The sequence below is a fragment of the Sus scrofa genome, chromosome 6 (genome assembly GCF_054392235.1).
Source record: "Sus scrofa isolate SSC_HxYL_T2T_F1_AM1 chromosome 6, Sscrofa_HxYL_maternal_Yorkshire_Landrace_v2.0, whole genome shotgun sequence".
NCBI lineage: Eukaryota > Metazoa > Chordata > Mammalia > Artiodactyla > Suidae > Sus > Sus scrofa.
The window spans coordinates 47,386,989-47,405,192 of NC_139388.1; the positions used below are offsets into that span (position 1 = coordinate 47,386,989).

Below are 18,204 nucleotides of genomic sequence, written 5' to 3' on the forward strand. Positions count from 1 at the left end.
GTGGCGTAGTTTGCAGATGTAGGTCAGATCTGGCACAGTGTAAGCCAGCAGCGGCAGCTCTGATTTGACCCCTAGCCTGGGAACTTCCATATGCTGCAGATGCAGCCCTAAAAGACAAACAAACAAACAAAAAAAGAGGCCTGCCCTTTTTGACCCAAGAAAACCTTATCTGTTCCCCAACTCTTGCTGTGTTAAGGATGGACACTGGTTTCACCTTAGCTTGCTCAGAAACCCACTCTTTAAAAGGGAACAGTTTTGTTTTTAGGATTCGAGAAATTCTAACAGGTATCTGGGCTGCGTGGGGGCCTGGAACCCCAGCAGCATTGCTTTTGCAGCCGACTCTTACACAGGCATGCTGACATTCAGGAAATTTCAAGCAACTCAACCTGAAAGGAAGCAAAGGTGACCCATTCCCTCCAGCTCCTCAGAAACCCAAGAGGGGACAGACAAGGAGAGAGAAAGTTCACGGGAAGTGAAGGAAAAGGGCAGGGAAGGGACCGTTATCTGATAAGCTCCCAAGTAGCGAAGGGCATCTCTGCACCTCCTTTCCAGGTGAGGAAATTTTAGGAATCATGGGATCACAGCTCAGCCCCGGAGGGGCCTCAGGAGCTTGGGCTGCACTCCCTTCACTGTTCAAACAGCGGGGAGGCTTGGCCAACATGCCTCAGCAGGGCCACAGCAGAAGCAGCTGGAAAGCTTCTAGGTTCCCTGGGGAAGGGTCTTTCACCTGAATGATGCTCAGATCAGCACATCATGGTGTATCAGACTGACTTTGGGTAATCCTGGGGTCCTGATACTTTAGAGGCCAGTTTAGGTCCAGAGGCTGGACACCCAAGCCTCTGAGGTGTCTGATCGGAGGGTGACTTTAGAGCAGGACAGCCACAGACTCCACTTTCCAAAAATGCTTTCCTGCCCTTCACCTCCTCTGTGAATCCCTGCTGCCCAAGCAGAGCAGCCGGACAGCGTCCATTGCTCCCATTTTGCAAATGAGGAAGCAGCCTGGGAAGGGCTAGGAGACCCACTCAAGGCCACCCTTAGAGAGCCAAGACAGACCCCCTGGTCTATCCCATCGTTTTCTTCTTTCTCCCACGGGTTAAGGGAGGCCAGTGTTCCCGGCCCTGCCTCTCCAGATCACGCCCATCCCCCTCCTGAGAACAGGGCCCTGGTTTTGCACATTGCAACAGAATGGAAGGTTTAGGCTTAGGAGTCAGTCCTGCCACGGGGCTTCTATGCCCTTCAACGAACACAAGGAGCTTTCCCCACTGTGCAGCCTCCAGCTCCCTGCCCAAGGGCAGCAAGAATCTCAGCTCCAGGGAATGGTGGAGGGGGGCAGCGGGGGAGAGGTGGTTTGCCTGCCGCCCTCAGTCAAACCAGATTAGGGCTCCTCCCGCACCCATGCCTTTGGCAGCCACGGAATGGCTTCTGCACCTCTGTTCCCTCTCCTAGGGATGTGGATTCAGGGGGCCATCGAAAGCAAGTATCTTTTTACCTCAGTTGGCATGCAAAGGGACCAGTTTGCCACTAATCTTTCAGTGGAGACACACATATCAAAACCCATAAGCGAGCACAGGGCTTCATGCCTGAGATTTGCAGCGTTTCTCTGCCTTCCTTGCTGCAGAGGCTGAGCCTGACTTTCAAAAAAGGGCACGCAGCCCTGGGCACATCCCGAGGAGGAAAACTCAGTGTCTGTTGACGTCAGGGACCTCAGGCCCCCTTTGGGGATTTCCCCAGGGGCCCTCTAGAAACAAGAAGCAAGTCTAAGTGAAAAACTGAACGCACAGCGAATGTCAAAGGAATGCAGCATTGTTGATTCCTAGCGGGTCTGCCTGAATATTAGATGCAAATAAGTGCTAATAAGTACAGTTGGAAGAGCTAATAGAAAAACCATCCTTCCCAGTAGGATCACTGCACGCAGATGCACAGGGCAGCTGAGATGGCTTGACCTCCCGTGCTCACTGCTAGCCTGGCCCTGGGTGAAGCCTGTGTAGACTCGTCCTGTGGAAGGAGAGCTTGTGTAGACTACTTCTGTGGATGCGCTTGTGGTTCAGAGCCTCCTCCTGGCTGGGGTGAGGGGATGGGAACTCCTCTCCCAGCCCCACTGCCCAGGGTGTGTGTGCGCACACCCACGCATGTATGTTTGCCCAAGTGAGTGTGGTATTGAAGAGGTTCCTTTGACCACCCACCAGGCTTCTTCAGCAACCAGCCCAGGTGCCCAGCCAACCGGCCAGGACCCCAGGTGATGAAAGGGGGCTGGAGGTGTAGGGATGAGGGGGCGCAGGGGCAGGTACAGGGGCAGCGCACTTTGGGCTCCTCGGGCAAGTAGCTTTCTGTTCACCATCAACACCTCCCCCTCAACACACACTCTTTTCTTCCCCGTCTTCTTACCTCCCACTCTGCTCTGACAGCTTTCGGTCCTGGGATGGATAAAGACACCACAGACTTGCTCTTCTGGACACTTGAAGAGTGTCCCTTACCTTCAGCTTGTTTGATCTGCCCCTGATTGAGGTGGCAGAGGAAGATTTCAGCCGTATTCACATCCTCCCTCCCACCCCCCTCTGCCTGGGCTCAATGCCACACACAGAAGTGACACATAGCCAGTGTTGCATGCCTGGGTCTAGGGCTTTGGCTCTGACAGTCTCTGAGCTCCAAGTCTTAGAGAGGGAACCTATTCTACTTTGGAATAGGCAGCTCAGTCCTGGTTCTGCTGTCCTCCAGATGTGTGGGCACCAGCAACTTGGTAGCTTGTAACTTGTATGCTTGGGGTAAGCTTGTGTCTCAGTTTCCTCATCTATAAAACAGGAATAATAATGCCTGCTTTGCTGTTGCAAGAGCTAAGGGAGAAAGAGTTATCAGCAGATAAAATGAGAGGAGGGTGAACATCCTTTGCTTTATTTTACTAAAAGTTTTTCTATAGTTTTTTTTTTATCTTATAATGATTTTTATTTTTTTCCATTATAGCTGGTTTATAGTGTTCTGTCAGTTTTCTACTGTACAGCAGGGTGACCCAGTCACACATACATGTATACATTCTTTTTTCTCATATTATCTGGCTCCATCATAAGTGACTAGATATAGTTCCCAGTGCTATACAGCAGGATCGCATTGCTTATCCATTCCAAAGGCAATAGTTTGCATCTATGAACCCCAGATTCCCAGTCCATCCCACTCCCTCCCCCTCCCCCTTGGCAACAACAAGTCTATTCTCCATGTCCAAGATTATCTTTTCTCTACAGGTTTTTGAAAGTACTGGGTGTCCCTTCAAGACTGGAGAGATGTCTGATTTACAGTTTCACATAGATCCTGTGAGAAGCCAGCCCACCCTCCTACCGGGCACCTGCTTGCCCCCTGCAGGTGGGGGCTGCCTCTTCTCAGGAAGAAAGAGGACAGGAATCCGAGCCCTCGACCCCCCAGTCCCCTCCACACCCAGCTCCTCCCAGGCCCTGTGTGGCTGTAGATCAGTTATGTGCCCACTCTGTTGCTGGGGGTATGTATATAGAGGGGCTGGTTGACCCAGGTTGACCTCGCTCATGACCCCTCCCAGCTCTCAGGCCGGTGACCCAACAGGGACTGCAAGGGGATAGCCCTCAAAGGAAAGCCTGGGTCATGAGATACTTTCTGCAGAATCCCAGGAACTGGGGGATCGATGCAGGCACCAGCCGCCCAAGACCTTGACTGAGTTCCACCGAGACTGCAGCCCAGGGACCTCTCAGTCTTTCTTGAATCAACCCTCTGCGTTTCTCTGGCCCCGCGCCCCCCGCAGCTCGGATCCTAGATGCGTCCTCCTGCCCAGCAGTGGCCACAGCTCGCTCTGGCGATGCCTCGTCCTTTTCCCCGGTCGACACTGGAGTGCGACCCACCAAGGCAGGGGCAGCTCTCGTGCCGCGGTCTGGAGCCAAGTGGCAGCCGGGAGCCGCGCGCTCAGGGAACCGGGAGGCCGGCGCCGCCTCCAGCCCCCACCCCCCACCCCCGCGGCCGCCGGACCGCGCCCAGCGGCGTTTCCCTCGGAACACGCCGCCCGCGGGGCGGCTGGAGTCGCAGAGCGCGCGTGGGCGCGGCGTCCGTGAGCTCCCGGGAGGGACGAGTCGGCCGGAGGAGTGATCCCCTCCCGGCCGGGCCACCGCAGTTGCCGCCACCACGCGGGGCGGGGCCCAGGCCGGGGGCGGGGCGCCGGGCGGGCGCGGCGCTATTTCCAGCTTCGCCGGAGGCTCCGCTCGCACTTCGCTGGGAGCCTTCCCCGCGCGAGAGCCGGATCCCGGGCGCTGTGAGGAGAAAGGAGACGGCGGCGGGCGGCGAGAGGCGGGAGGGGGACGGACCCCGGGACTGAGGAGGAACACGCCACCTCGCCCTCGCCCTCTCCTGCGCGCTCCGGTCGCCCGCCCCACGCCTCTCGCCTCGCTGACCTCACGGACGAGCAGGAGGAGGCACCGGGCCCGAGCTGAGGCGGAGGTCCTCGCTGCAGCCCGGGCGCCCCAGCACGGAAGATTCGCTGTGGAGGACCGCGCCCGGGAGGGAGGCGTCCGCGGCTCCGCGAGCGCCGGCTGCGCCAGGTAAGTGCGCTGCGCCCCCGCCCCACCCCTGTCCCCACCCTGTGCCGGCTCCCGCCGAGAGCTGCGTCCCGAGGGGTCCCAGGAGGGCCCGGGACCACCCTGCGCCCCAGCCCCGCGAACCGACGCGCGTAAGAGTCTGAAGCCGCGGGAGGAGATAGAGCGCGCGGGGTTCCGGTCCGGCTGCACTTTGGGGACTGGCTGCAGTAGCGGGAACTTTAATTAGACTTTTGCTCCTCGGCTTTCACTCGTCGCGGCGCGTCTGTGAGCTGCCACCCCTCGGGCTCCTTCGGTCCCTGCGGATCCTCCGCTCCTTTTCCCGTCCCGGATCCTGGACACGGGAAGGCAGCGTCGGGCCCCGAGAGAGCGGGGCTGGAGCCCCCGGAGCGTCCAGAGCTTTCCCGCGCGCTCAGGACTGAGACTCCGAGACCGGTTGTGGCGAGCAGGGGCGAGGAAGGAAGAGAGGCTGCCTTCTTGGCTTCCTACCGAAGTGGGGAAGGTGCCCTCGCATCCCCTGGAGCGCACTCCCACCTCACGACTCTTCTGGGCACTGGCCTGTTTCGTACTCGAGGAGAGAGTGTGTGTGTTGGTGATCGCGTGAAGGTGTGTGTCCAGGAGTGTAGGAGTCGGAGCCTCGAGTCGAAAGGATCCGCTTTGCCACCGGACCCAGCCGAGCTCCGGCGGCGGCTGCAGCTCCAGCTGCTGGCTTCTAGTTCTGCACATCAGCTCCGGCCTCGCCGGAGGCCCGTCTGGCCAGGCAAAGGCGCATCCGAGGGACTTAGTAGTGCAGTGCTGGCACTTGGGTCGGAGGTGACCCCTCTCCCCACCCTAACTTTTGCGTACCTGTGGGCTCCAGGCCCCCGACCTGGAGCTTGCTCAGCAGCCACGCACCGCCCCGGCTGTGGGCACTCGTTGCCCAGCTGTCTGTCCTAGCTGAGAAATGAGAGCCCTGGCACTCCCTGTCCCTCAGCCATCTCCAACATCGCAGTGGCCCCGGGGGTCCTTGGGCCCCCTACCAGCTGGAGCCTGACTGTGATTAGCTGTGCTAAGGGGAATGGGCTGAGCCCTCTCTATCTGCTTGGCAGGGATCTGGCCTGGCAGCAGAGCCTGAGAGGCAGGTGAGTGAAAGGACATGTGTATGGGTGGGTGGGGGAGGGGGCTGCAGAGGAGTAAGGGCAGACTAGCCCCTTCCCCATCCCTAGGCTGCTTATAAACTGCACTACTAAGATCACTTTCTTTGGCTAACCTCTCACATCTGAGTTCACCTTGACCCTTGCTCACAGGGTGGAGAACTTTTCCTAAGTCCTGCCCTAGAACAGTGTGCAGCCTCTGGGGCAAGAGTGAGAGAGCTGCAAGTTCCATTCATGGGTCAGCGGTAATGAACCCTACTAGTATCCATGAAGATTCAGGTTCCATCCCTGGCCTCACTCAGGATCTGGGGTTGCCGTGAGCTGTGGTGTAGGTTGCAGATGAGGCTCAGATCCTGCCTTGCTGTGGCTGTGGGGTAGGTAGGCTGGTAACTGCGGCTCTGATTCAACCCCTAGCCAGGGAACTTCCATGATGCATGGCCCTACCAAAAAAAAAAAAAAAAAGAGTAAGAGAGCCCTCTTTAAAATTTCTTAACTGTCTTAGCCTCTCCTTCCCACACTCTGCCCCTTCCCAAAGGAAAGGCAGACAGGCCACCAGGAGGGGGTGACACTCTGGTGCCTGGAGGAGACCCTGATTTAATCCAGACAGCCCACTACATATGGCAGGACAGTTTCTGGGGAGCCCTGGGCAGGTGGAAGCACATTCCAGAGATTTCATCAGACGTATCTCTGTGAAGTGACTCACAGGAGGGATAAAAGTCAGACCCTGAAGAGAATTGAACCCCATAGAATGATCGATAATCCAATAGCAGTTGAATAGAAAAAAACCTCAAAGTCTGACCCCATCCATTGCTGGCCCATTCACCCTGGGACACAGGGAAAGCATAGCTTATTTATTTATTTACCTGGAATCAGACTCTGCAAGAGTGAATTATGTTCCCCCAGTATTGATTTTTAAAAAGACCCCAAATTAAAAAGTCAGGGCTTTCTTAATGCAAGGTCAAGGATTAATTATTTATAGAGAGACATCAATCCACCAGTATCGGGGCTCACTTCCAAATTGCCTGAGCGGGCAAAGGAAGCATCTTCTGATTTTTCCCTGGCTCCGGCTGGGAGAGGAACAGCCTTGTCTGACCTCCTGGGCTTGGCAGAGCTTTCCTGGACTGTAACTGGGGAGGATGCTTTGTAACTCAGCCTGCTGTTTGAGATGCCTTTTTAATCTTGTAGCCAGAATACCACTTGGGAAATTTCATGCATATTTGCTGTGTTTCCGTAATGAACATTTACTGATTACAGAGTATCAAGGGAATTTCATTTTTTAAACATTTATTCAAATCTCTGTTTATGTAAGCTAATAAGTCTGGGAAAGTTCGGTAACTACTTTTTTGCCGTGTGGTGGTTGGGAAAGTGTGCCTTGTGGGCTCTTCTCAGAATTCACCTTCCAAAGGAGGAACCTCAGATTCTCCTGATTGCAAACATCTTGCAGGCTGCTTCTCTACTCTTCATTCTAGTTCGTGACAATGGTGGCCTGATAGGCTTTTTGTGGTTTCGCTGATTGAAGAGATGGGAGCTTAGAGGTTTTAGCATTGGTTGCTAATGCATCTGGTTGAAGGCATCTGCGGTGGGCATTGAAGTCTCCTGGAGGCTGGTGGGGGAAGCTGTAGTGCCCCATCTCCTACCCGCTGACTGAGCTGGAGTCTGAGATACCTGTCTTAGCTGCAGCTGCCACACCTCCCTAATTTACCCATATGTGGCAGCAGCATCAGAGAAAGATGGAGCTGGGAGGGAGCCTATGGGCAGGAAAGTGGACAAAGGATCATGCCAGCTCTTTCATGAATAACTATGGCAATTAGCATCAGTAAACACTGTGAAACAAGAACCCAGCCTTTTAGCTAATCAGAAGGTAATGAGTTATAAACCGGAGATTTATGTAGTGCTGGCCCATGGAGATCAATGTGGCTCTGACATGGGACAGTGAGAAATAAAAAAGCAATTGAGAATGGTTGTCTGGATGTGTATGTGGCCACGGTGTCTGGGAGCCTCAGGACATTGGGGCAGCGGGGAGGCAGCCTGCGAGGCGACAGTGTGGTGACAGTAGGCTCCCTGGCACTGTCTTTGGAGCCGTTGCCAAGACTCATCTGACTCCAGAGCAGCTGTGTTCCCTCCCTTCTGGGAAAAGGCTGCCCAAAGGCAGAGGAAACCCTTGGGTTCAGACAGCTTGGGGACAGAGCTGCATTAGCTCAGGTGGCAGAGGACACAGGAGACACCGTCTCATTTTTTTCCGGCTGGAGGATGTGTGACCCACGGTCGGTAAATCACTGTAACTCAAGATGAGACCTACAAATTAGTCGTGGGAAAAAGTTGTGACTTTTACCCTGGATAAAACTACCTGTCATTTGTGATCTGGTGCTATAGCCTGCACCTGCTGGCCACAAATGACACCTTGGCCACTGGCAGAATGGGGAAGCCTGTGTGAGACCAGGTTGGTTGACACCAAGGAGCAGAATTCTGTCTTGAAAGCCACCCTTTGGGAAGTCAGAGAGTGTCTGTAGGCAAGGGGCCTGGGACTCAGCATTCCCACTCCCCACCTTGTGGGTCATGCATGTCTGGGAAATCAGGCCTTCTTCCTACTGATGACTGAGGGGGCGACACCTTGTCCCTGCCAGCCCAAGGTGAGTGACGTTTATTTGAACTATATAGAGCTGTCAACATGGAAACCTAAAGCCAAATGAAGCTTCGTCCCACACTCCCAGCATCAGACTCTTTGTCGCCCTCCGTTCTGCCGTCAGTGACGTTTCTGAGCGTGCCTTAGGTGTCTGTTGCTGGGTCAGGCTCTAGTGAAAGCAAAAGCAAGAGTGGCTTCTGCCCTGGCAGGGTCTGTAGCCGAGTGGGACAGACACTCCCTCACCAGCCCCTCATCACACACAGATTCACCCTGTGCCAGTGTGAGTTCTCCCCATCACGATCTCCCCCAAGACCGTGGGATTCTCAGCCACAATAAACATATAAAGGAAAGATCCGGGTGGTTGTGCACAATGGAGTAATCTGACCTAGATCGCGGGCTCGGGAGGCCCTCCCCGAGGAGGTGACTCTTCAGCTCAGCTCTGAAGGAAGAGCTGGAACTTCTTGGCACAGAATGCTAATGAGTGTGAGAGACTGTGGGGAAGGCCCAGGTGGCCGGCACAGTGAAGGAGGGGGAGACACTGGCTTTGTGGTGGTGGTGGGGGACCTGGGACTTGATGCTGCTGCTGCTGCAGAGCAGGCAGCCCAGGGAGAAGGGGGCTGCAGCCATCTGGAGGAAGACGGCTGTGGTCCTAAAGAGGGCTGGGTGGACCCGAATCTCTCAGGGCTTGGTTAGGTGCAGAGGGGAGATGATGACGGCGGCTGGGACCATGACTTCTGGATCACAACTGGGAGCTGTTTGTGCCCTGAGGCAGGGCCCCTCGGGCCAGAATGTTCCGAGTACCCATCCACTCTGGTTGGGTTATATCCTCCAGATCCCAGGGCTCAGGCAACCACTTATGTGGCCCTGCCTTTGTGCTCCTGCCTACCTGGCCCACCTTCCAGTGTCCCCTAAGCCCTTGGGCCTTCTGCTGCCATCCCCCATGTGTTCACCATTTAGCCCTGGCACTCAGTAAGTGACAGCCTGGTGCCAGTGCTTTCTCGGAAGATAGGCTGCTCGGACACCCACCTTCATGACCATTTGCTGGCCAGAGGTGGCCTCAACCTGTGTTTATCCTCTTTGGCTTCCCTGTTCCCTGGAAGGTCCTTAACCTGCCACCCACTTGTACCTGACCTGGTTGCTGGTGGGCACCTGCCCTAGAAAGAACTCCTCTCTTGCGCCACCCCCCCACCATTCTCAGTCCTCTCCCCCTTTCTGTCCTCGCTATGGAGTCAGACTCTGCCTGCTCCCACCCTGTGTGTGTGTGTGGGGGGGGCGCTCTGCCCACGGCCCTGAACTCCCCAAACCCCTCCATTGCCAGTGAGTCCCCATGGCTGTCTGAGCTCAGTGCAGGCCCTGGCTGCCCCGCAGACATCGGCTGGGTCTCCTCTGGCTCTGTCTTCCAGAACTGGGGAGCAGGTCTGTGAGTCACCCCACTTCCCCTTGTGCCCACGCTGCTGGCTTCGGGCCCTGAGCCAAGCGACCGCTGAGCTGCAGGCAACAGCCCAGGTCGCTGTCACCTTGTCCTCACTCTGCCTGGACCTGAGCCAGCTCCACCCTGCTTGGGCCAGACTCCGGGCCTGGAGGGGATGTGAGCCAAAGAGAGGATGCTAGAAGGTACAGATCTACTCCACAGACCCCGGGCCTCTCTGGGGCTGATTCGTCCAGCCCTTGGGCTCTTTGCCTGGAGGGCTGCCTCACCACATTGGCCCTCCCTTCTATTCTGACTGCTGCCTTGGCCTCCTTGGACCACTGGGCATGCCCTCATGCTCAGCAGTGGGAAGGCAATACAGAAGGGCCCCCTGCCAGCAGCCCCTAGCCCCAGGCTCAGGTTGACTCATACTTGGCAGACTAGTTGTCCCCACCTTCAAGGCTGCCTCTTCTTGGGGGCTGACTCATCTCCCTGGACAAGACCCATCTGTCCAAGCCTGTGGGCACGGAGACCCTCCTCCAGCCCTGAGATGTGGGGGCTTTGCTTCCTGTGCTCCTGAGGGAAGCGTCCAGGCATCCAGCTAATGCTGACGGTGGGCCTTCCACGTGTAGTACCTCCTGCCAGGTCTGGGGGAAGTTGAGCAAATGCAGTGGGCCATGATGCTGGTGCAAATACTGCTCTCTCTGGCATCTTGGCCATGAAAGCTTGGCGTGGAGATGGTTTCCAAGGGTGGCTGCTGGCAGGCAGCAGGAGCTTAACTGTTTGCACTGGTGGGGCCAATGCGTGGTGCTGATACTCTGTCTACACCGGCTGAGCCAGTACATGGTACAGGTAGTCTGTCTATACTGGTAGAGTCAAGATTGGGCGTACTGGAACTTTTGATTGAGTCTGTGTCTGCCCTACTTTCTGTGGAGTCTTTGCCCAAGCTCTGAAATTCTCTCTTGTTTCAGGGGCTTCCCTGTCTCTGAGCTTCGCTCAGGCCCCCACTTCCTCTCAGACGTGGTCCAGCCTATCATGCTCTGTCTCCCAGAAGTGGCGTGGTGGAGCACAAAGTACAGTGCAGTCTGTCTACACTAACTGAGCCCAGTTTATGATAGAGGCCATCTGTCTACACGGGTGGAGCCAGTGGGTGATGCAGCTAGCCTGTTTGGGGCTCCTTCTGGCACTTTCATTAGGAATACTCTTTTTTTTTTTTTTTTTTTTTTTTGGTCTTTTTAGGACTGCCCTCTGGGCATATGGAAGTTCCCAAGCTAGGGGTCGAATCAGAGCTGCAGCTGCTGGCCTACACCACAGCCACAGCCACAGCCACATGGGATCCAAGCTGCATCTGCGACCTACACCACAGCTCATGGCAACGCTGGATCCTTTAACCCACTGAGTGAGGCCAGGGAGCGAACCTGCATCCTCATGGGTACTAGTCAGGTTCACTACCACTGAGCCACAATGGGAACTCCCAGGAATATGCTTTTCTAGCCCTTCCCTTATACACACCTGGGTCCAGTTTGAGTCTTCCCTCCAAGGTAGACTTCTTGATGGTTCCCTCGGCTTTCCCACATCTTATTCGGGTCTCTTTGGCGAAGGCCAGCACAGGACTGGGGTGGTGTGCAGGTGCAGCCTGGTGACCTGGTGCCACATGGAGATCTCACTCGGGCACCCCCAGCCCGTCACTGTGCTTGGGGCTGCCTGTCATTAGTGGTCACAGCCACCTTGACATCCCCCACAGCAGGCACTCACACACGTCTTTCTCATCAAAGTCACTTCGGCGTGGGATTACTGCCTCAGAGTGCATGGTGAACCACATATCTCCAGACTGGATCCGTCTTGCCATGGCCTGCTGAGATTTGGGGCCTCCTTCTCCGCCGATGTTATTTCACCTCCTAAGGGCTGGCCTCATCTGCAAATTTAATTTCATGACCATTCATCCCTGCAAAACCATAATCTCTGCCCATTATTTAACGTTCCTCAATTCCCTCTGCCAATGAATTAAAGTGTCCATGGTCAGCCATGGCAACCAGCTCCACCCCTCGCTCACTCCACCTGTCGATGCAGCTGCCTCAGGGTTCTGACTGAAGCCAGCACCTGGAGTCAGACTGCCTGGGTTCAAATCCCAGTTTCACCATGTGGCCACTCTGAGGACTAGGGACTCAGGGTCCTCACCTGTAAAATGGGAATGACAATAGAATACACCTCCTGGAGCCGAGGTGCCTAACAGATAGTCAGCCCACAATAAATGGCAACTGCCGTTATCATCATTGTCATCATTTGCTCTGGTCACCAGTCTCAGTCCTTCTTCCTCCAGGGTGCAAAGAAGCATGTTAATCAAGGGCCTTTTCTGGTGATGTGACAGAGGCTTAGGTGGCATGTGTCCCCACTGATTGGTATCCCCTTTCTTAGCAGCTTCTCATGGGTGCCTTTTCCCTGTCTTGCATTCTGCACATTTGAAAACTTTTTATTCCAAGTAAAGTCTACATACTGAAAAGCGTGCCGACTGTGTGTGTATAATGAAAAGAATGTCTGTGAGCCGAGCAGAGCTGTGTGCCCAGTGCCCGTGCAAGAATCAGAACATGGCCAGCCTCCCTGTGATCCTCCCCTCCAGCACGGGCATCTGCTCTCCTTACCTGCAATGGCTTGAATTGGTTTTCTCTGGGTTTTTTGTTCATTTGTTTTATTTTGTTTTTGCTTTTGGCCACACCAGCAGCCATTGGAAGTTCCTGGTCCGGGGATAGAACCCACAGCACAGCAGTGACAAGGCTGATCTTTAACCTGCTGCACCACCAGGGAACTCCCATAGTTTTCTCTGTTTTTCAACTTGATCTGTAAGTGGAGTTGTAAGTCTGTGTCCCTTTGCGTCTGGCTTCCCATCATGTTTGTGAGAGTCACCCACATGGCTGTGAGTCGTTACAGTTTGTTTTCGTTACTGTGTAGGATTCCCGTATGTGAAGACACCCTGATTTATTTATCCATTCTCCTGTTCATTGACATTTAACTTGTGCAGCATTTCAGGCTCTAGGAACAGGGCTGCTGCAAGCATTCTTGCATGTATCTCTTGCACAGAGGTACACATTTTACTAAGCATGAACCTAGAAGAGAATTGGTGAGTCTTAGAACATGTGTATGTTCAGCTTTTGTCGGTGAGGTCAGTTTTCTAAAGTGGTCGTACTAAGTCCCCCAACCTCTACCAGGTATATAAGAGAGTGCTAGCTGTTCCACATCCTTTCCAACACTTCGTGGTGTCAGTCTTTTTCATTTTAGTTCTTCCATGAGTCTGTAGAGGTAGCACATTGTGGTTTTAATTTTATTTCCCTGATGACTTATATAATCTGTTTTTTTCTGGCCAAGGATATGTTGAAGTTGAAAACATAATTCAACAAATTTGAAAATGCACTTCTATCTCCTGAGTTCCCATTGGGGCTCATGAGGTTAAGAACCTGACTCATATCCATGAGGATGTGGGTTGGATCCCTGGCTTCACTCAGTGGGTTAAGGATCCAGCGTTGCTGTGAGCTGTGCTGTAGGTCACAGATGAGACTTGGATCCCACGTGGCTGTGGTGTAGGCTGGTGGCTGCAGGTACCATTCGACCTCTAGCCTGGGAACTTCCATATGCCACAGGTGTGGCCATAAAAAGAAAAAAAAAAAAGGACAAAAAAAGAAAATTTACTTCCATATCCAAATCATAAGTGTCTTAGAGTCTGGGGTGCTGGTGATTCCCTCTGCCGGGCGGGTTTGAATCCATTCCCCCCAAGTTTTTATGCAGTGGGTGGAGTAGACAGGTGTTTCTCAGGATGAAGCTGGGGACCTGGCTGCCTCCCTAGAGTCACCAGACGGATTCTCGTGGTCCATCCGTCTCTGGGGCTGTCTTTCCCCTCACAATTTCCAGGAGTGCTGAGACCGCATGTGCACTTCTGTATCCCAGGGCCTAGGACCGTCCTGGTAAAGAATGGGGCCCATAAATACCCCTAGAACCAAGGGCCAGAGGATGGAGTGCTGCCTGCTGGCCTCTGTCCCCTCCCACCCCAGCTGACTTGACAGAAGCCTGGGCTGCCTTGGGGAGGGCTCTGGAAGTCAGGCTCTCAGACCCTGGAGGGCTCCCCCTCCGGGTGCTCTGTTTCTCTAAAGAGTCGGCTTCTGCCAGAGGCCTGTGGTTCCAGGGCCCAGGCTCCATGCTGCCTGCCACCCACCCCCAACATTCCAGGCACCCCCTGGGGGTCCTTAACCCTGATGGGCTTATCTGTCATTGGGTCCCGCTACAGAACACGTACTCCCTTCCCACTCTATGCAGCCTCCCGAGCTTTTCGCCACTGCCTTTTCCTAAATGCCATTATATGGGCAGAGATGACGTGCCCTCCAGTCAAGTAAAGACGAAAGGGTCATGGCTATTGCCACCTCAGCCACTCCTGCGCCATCATCCACTCCTGTCCCATCTCATTTCAATGGGATTGAGATAGCGCCTCCTTTCTCTGGGTATGTCTTGATCCCTTTCTCCTCAAGTGGGACATTATTATCTGGAAGGCAGCATGGCCTGGGGGATGAGAGCTCTGGGTCAGACCCCGGTTCAAATCCAGATTCTGTTCTTGGTATTTTGAGATCCAGCTGTTGCCTCCAGAGGAGAAATTCACATACAATTTTGGGGATGACTAGGGGGAAGGGTGAGATCTCTGATGTTGGGGAATGAGGGCAATGGATTTAGGCTGGAGCATCCCTGGGGGCTTCATGGAGGAGGGAGGCCTGGGCTGGTCTTCAATGAAGGGAAAGGGGGAGTTGACACCTTACAGATCACTCAGTGTGAGCCTTGAGGATTTGAAACAGAAGTCCTCAGGGAAAGAAGTCCTTGGAGCCCCCAGGAGACCATGGTCTAGTTGACATGACACCCAAGGGCATAGAGCAACAATCAGAGTTCACTGGTGAGTTATGGAAGACTTCCTGGAGGAGGTGTGCTTGGGACTGCATGTCAACAGCCAGGGGTGATAACTTTATCCTGGTGCCAGGGAAAATTTTTCTCCAAGCTGCGGGATCATGAGGCAGGGACAGTGTGAACCAAATACCAGTGGCTTTAAAATAGGGCAACAAAGACTCCATGACACACACACACATTGTTTATGCGATGTGGAGGCGGGTGTGCAAAGATGGAAGAGCTAAAAGCAGTTTGGGAAAAACAACACCTTTTTTTTTTTTTTGGTAGAAAGATTAGAAAGGTTTATGCTCTTCCGTGATAACTAATATGAAAAGTTTATCAACGTTAAAAAAAACCTTTTGGCGCTTTCTCCAAATTGATTTGAAGTCTTGGCAGATTTGAGGAATCATTCAGTAACGTTTTATGGGTTGATGCTAATTTGATGCAGCAAACCCATGCATCTCGCCAATTTACTGCCAAACCAACATTAAGCACGGACCTTTCGTGCAAGGTTTATAGGCGGGCAGCTCATAAAGATGCATACTTGACAAGGATTCGGCTTCTCTTAGGATGTGCAATATGAAGTGTTTATCAAAACCAAACTAAATCGCCCTTGCCTTTTCCTCATAAACAATCTCTGGGAACTTAAGGCCTGTATCCCATGCAATATTTCATGCAGTATTTCACCACTCTGGATCCTGGAACATGGATAGCCTCTTTCTCCAAAAACTGTGGGTTCTGGGTTGTGGTTGGAAAGGGAGCCCTTTGGAGTGGAAGAGGCCCTAAGGGGCCACTTCAGAAATGACTTGCTGTCCAGGTCCTGGGAGGGCTGGTGACACTCTACCTAATGGAGTCTCCTAAAACAAATCAAGGGTTGCATCTCAATGAGGTCTGTGGCCCCAAGAAAATACATTTCTTGCTTTCTTGTTTGTTTCCTGGGCTGACGTGTGATGGATCATCGCTGCCTGTCTGTCTTCATCTAAATTTGCTGTCAGAGCCTCTTCAGGAAGGAAATCGCTGCTTTTTGTTTTGCATATTGGAAAGTGTTTAATGATAAAAATTATCAAAACTCCTGTCGTTCTCTGAAAACCACCGCTTCTCCTCTCCACAAAGGAAAAAGTGGGCTTCCGTGGTATTAGCCCAGTCTACACCACTCCAGACCCCGGGTTCCTTCTATCCCGTGTTAATCACCTGAGCTTAAATGGAGAAGGTTGCTGCTGGAGGTGGGCAAGTGCACAGACCGCTGTCAGCACAAAGCCTCGTGGGGTTTTGTAAGGGGAAATTTGATCTTGGGCAAATGTCAAGGCGGTTTTGAAATCTCTGTTATGATAGCAGCTCATCGCCAGTGTAGGGCTTCATCTGGATTTCATAAATATTGTATGGGGCTCTCTTCCTGCCACTCAGCCAGCTGGAGAACACCACAGCCACTCCCCCCCCCCCCCACGCATGCACACACATTCACACACACACACATACACACACACCCCATCACAATTGCATCACTAGTGCAGAGTTATGACAAGCCAATGGGTAATATTTTAATCACAATGTTCTTATAACAAATTCCATTCAAATTCTGTTGGAAAGGGAGTTAAAGCTTTTCCCTGCTGCTGGGAGAATTGGAAGCTAAATGTAGCTTCCTGGGGCCCTGGCAGCCATCCAGGGCTTTGTAATTTATAGTTCTCCTTCCTGATTCTTGGAGTGACCTTGGAACCTCCGCGCGCGGATGGATTCCTTAGGTTCACACGCAGCCCTCTTCCTGTCGTCCTCTCTTATGAGAAAGGTCCCCAGGCGAGCGCTCCCGCACCCATCAGGCTGGAGCTTCAGAGAAAGGATGTGAGGGGGGCGCTCCATGGAACGCGTGGCGGGTGATTGGAAGATTGCTTGTTGCTACTGACCTTCCCTCTGAAATTTATGTCAGCCACGGAACAGTCCAATGTTATGTTTAAAGGCAGCCCGCAGGTGACAGGAGCCGCTCTCCAGCACCTGGCAGGTAATCCTGGAAAAGAAGGGGCGGGACAACGTGCAGTTACATTCATCAGCTCCTTTGGGCTGAAGAATAAACAAGATGGTCCAAACTGCTGCCGTTACAGAGTCTAGCAGACGAGTGGCGTGTCGGAAAGATGAATGTACAATTAAAACCCGTGTAGGGGTAAATTACAGGGTGACAGCTATCTAATGCAAACACCGCAGACGTGTAATTAAGAGAAGTTACGGGCTCTCGAGGATGGATTTGCTGGGGAAAGCGCTCGAGAGCTGTCTGTGGAGCTGGAGGGGGCAGGGACACGCACCGGGGGACAGCGTGGGAGCCCGTGCAGGTGGTGAAGAGGAGCGGCCCCCCCCAACCCGCCCGCTGCATCTGGGGGACAGTCTGGGGTGTGATGGGACCATAGCTCCTTCAGGTGGCGCAGCCTGCCTTTCCAGCATCTGCTGGTTCCTGTTCCAATCTCCCAGCCCTTTCTGGAGCCATCCTGCTCTCCTCCTCCTCACCTTTGGCTTTGTGGGCAGTCAGCACCCATGAATGTCTTTTTTAAAGGTTTTTTTAATTTCTCCTGCTTTGTCAGCTTTTTAAGGAATATGTTACATTATGTGGAAATTGGATGCTAACAAGATTTGTATGAATAAATTAGACTCTTAACTTTTTATGTTATTACAAAATTGAAATGGACTCTAATGACAGTCAGAATTAATGTTCTGTTTCAAATAAATGCCGGGATGTGACTGAATTTTCAGGGCATTCTCATCCTCTCATGTCTCTAGCCCTTCCTAGAAGGCTTAGCCTGAGAAAGAGGAGTCTCTCTGGGGGACCACCTGCCCCCTTCCAGTGAGGCTGCCACCAGCACTAAGGCTGGCAGCGTCCTTCTAGGACCCTTCCCTGACCACCACCAGGTGGTACTCTGCCCACATGCTCCCATGGGGGCTGCTGGGAAAATCTGCATTAGCAGCTCCCAACGCCCCCCTCCTTAGCAAATAAGAATTGCCCTTGGCCTCTGGGGGCTCTTTGCCCAAGGTTACACCCCATCTACATCCCCTGGCTGTCTCTTCTGAGCGCCCTTCGCAATAAACCCCCAGAGTTTCCAGGGAATGAGGCCCACAACACTGGCGATTAGGGATTTCGATTTTCCTAAACCAGCTGCCTGCCAGGTGAGTCTCTTCAGCTGGGATCAGCATTTCCAAAGACCGGGATCAGGAGTTCCCGTCGTGGTACAGCGGAAACGAACCCAACTGGGAACCATGAGGTTGAGGGTCCAATCCCTGGCCTCAATCAGTGGGTTAAGGATCCAGCGTTGCTGTGAGCTGTGGTGTAGGTCGCAGACACATCTTGGATCTGGTGCTGCTGTGGCTCTGGCGTAGGCCGGCAGCTGTACATCTGCTTGGACCCCTAGCCTGGGAACCTCCACATGCTGCAGGTACAGGCCTAAAAAGACAGAGAAAAAAAAAAGACCAGGGTCATTCTTTCTGCTGTGTCGATCTTTTTTTTTTTTTTGAGGGCCACATGTTCAGAATATGGAAGTTCCCAGACTAGGGGTCAAATCAGAGCTTTAGTTGCCGGCCTACACCCTACACCACAGCTCATGGCAATGC

General features: G+C 53.5%; 1 protein-coding gene across 2 annotated transcripts in view; it reads left to right on the plus strand.

Annotated features, from left to right (window-relative positions):
• Positions 1-4,215: 4,215 nt before the first annotated feature.
• Positions 4,216-18,204, plus strand: part of CHST8 (carbohydrate sulfotransferase 8) — a 121,753-nt gene continuing 107,764 nt past the window's right edge. For both annotated transcript variants that reach the window (XM_021094299.2, XM_084958829.1), the window contains exon 1: positions 4,216-4,547. The gene's annotated coding sequence lies outside the window, so the exon portion shown is untranslated. The remainder of the gene's footprint in view (positions 4,548-18,204) is intronic.